Here is a 1,946-nt window from a genome sequence, read left to right on the forward strand (position 1 = left end):
TAATATCATGCAAAATAATGTTTCTCTCAGAAAGGTTACCCTGGTGACATTACTCCATAAGTGCTTCAATAAAGGGAGGTTAATTCAAGAGACTTTTCACACATGCCTGGATGAAGGCGATGTGCACAAGGGGAAAATAATGTTAGAGAGATCTGGTGGTTTTACAATACCAAATCATTTGAAATGTTAAAAACTCACAAACCTATGCAATAATCTCTCAAATGGAGGATTCTCAATAACACACAACCTTGCCCTTTGTCACAAACAGTGCCAGCTGATGCTGAATGAATGTGGCAGCAGCTTATTTGCTCCCATACTCATAGTGAAGTATGCAGGCAATGTAATGTGCCCCTAGACTCCCCCTTTCTGTTGCTGTGTTTGTTGCTGTGGTTTATGTTGTATTGTTTTTTGTTTTGTCTTTTTCTTGGGATATAATAATATCTTGCTTTTAGTAGCAATATAGTGTATATTAAAAAGAAAAAGTAAGGAAAAAATCACTCAAATGTTAAGACTGTATTAGCAATGTAGTGTATCTTACTACTTATGTTACATATGCACTTTGCATCTCTTATGACCACTATAAAGGGGCATTGAAACATTCATCACTTGCGATGGGTTGGGACTACTTCCTTCCTATACTGTTAATACATGTATTTCTGTGTCTGTAATAGCTGGACAAAATCCAAAACATTTGCTGCTAAACAATAGCTTGCTCCCCTGTATGATGGGTTATCATTTTACATTTACTTGGATATCTATGGTGAAAACCCATTCACAGAACCTGGCATCAGTCTGTATACTTGCATTTTACCATTTACATTCAGTTTGGTACTTCTTCTAGAATTTGTAAATTTATTTGAATGTTGCTTGCAGTGAACATATTTGCCAATAGTATTCTGTTTATTTTCTCTCCCTTGAGACTATGCTTATAAATCCAAAATCTGGGTAACTTTAGAGAATGTATCTTATATTGAATGTTTGTTCTGGTGAGGATGTGCCCAAACCTAGATGGTTCATTGACATATTTTTTAATGTGTGTTTAGTTAAAGGTGCATAGTGTATGAAAGTCTGAAATAGGCAAATATGATAATTAAATTAACAGACTTACAAGTCATATTTTGTCCTTTTGAGACATTTTGTTTGATTCATTAGGCTATTTGTTGCAAGACAAGAATAGGGTGCATTTGGGTGGTAGACCTACTGGATTATTAGCTAAATCTATCCTTAGGGAAATCAGTGAAATTGGCAGCAGTGTTTTCTGTTGATACACCATATGTTTATGGCAGGCTGGGGACTGGGCTCCCTGAACTCTGGAACTCCATGGTACTCTTTCCCCTCAAGACTTGAAATCAATTTGCCAGAATTAAAACTACTTGGGTGATCAGTAAGAGTGAAATCTTAATCGGAGTGACAGTTACTTTACTTTCAAATTCATAGATGAAAGTTATCAGTAAGCCATTTGAGGAGATGACTTGCTGAAGTTCCTAATACAGTAGCTATGTTAAGCATGATTGATCCTTGTGAATCACTTGCACTTTAATACATACCCATCTACATATATACCCATTATGTATACATGGATGTATGGCTTTTTTCTCTGTGCTAAAAATTATGAAAGATACAAATGCATCAACTGTGTGTCTTTGCTGATTAGAAATAAACTATTATCATATCTGGCATATGGTATCAAATGTGTTGACTGCTTTCATTTGACTAACATGTAAAATTGGTACTGTTAACACATACCGTATATCTAAACTTCAAATCTGAAAACAAAGTGCAAGTATTAGCAATTATGAATATCTATAATGAATTGTACCCATGAAGTAGAAAACAAGGACTAACAGAGCACATCCTTATGAAAATGTACTTTCTTAAACTTGAGCACAAATGAGCTGAAACTGCAAAGTGCCTGTATCATTGGAGTGCCCCAGGAAAAGAGACAG

At 35.3% G+C, this 1,946-nt stretch overlaps 1 protein-coding gene across 1 annotated transcript in view; it reads left to right on the forward strand.

Annotated features, from left to right (window-relative positions):
• The window catches only part of LOC106585585 (stanniocalcin), a 7,847-nt gene extending 6,171 nt beyond the window's left edge, over positions 1-1,676 (forward strand). The window contains exon 4 of the mRNA XM_014171960.2: positions 1-1,676. This exon is cut by the window's left edge and continues 1,823 nt beyond it. The gene's annotated coding sequence lies outside the window, so the exon portion shown is untranslated.
• The last annotated feature ends 270 nt before the right edge of the window (positions 1,677-1,946 follow it).

This window comes from Salmo salar, chromosome ssa24 (genome assembly GCF_905237065.1).
Source record: "Salmo salar chromosome ssa24, Ssal_v3.1, whole genome shotgun sequence".
Taxonomy (NCBI): Eukaryota; Metazoa; Chordata; class Actinopteri; order Salmoniformes; family Salmonidae; genus Salmo; species Salmo salar.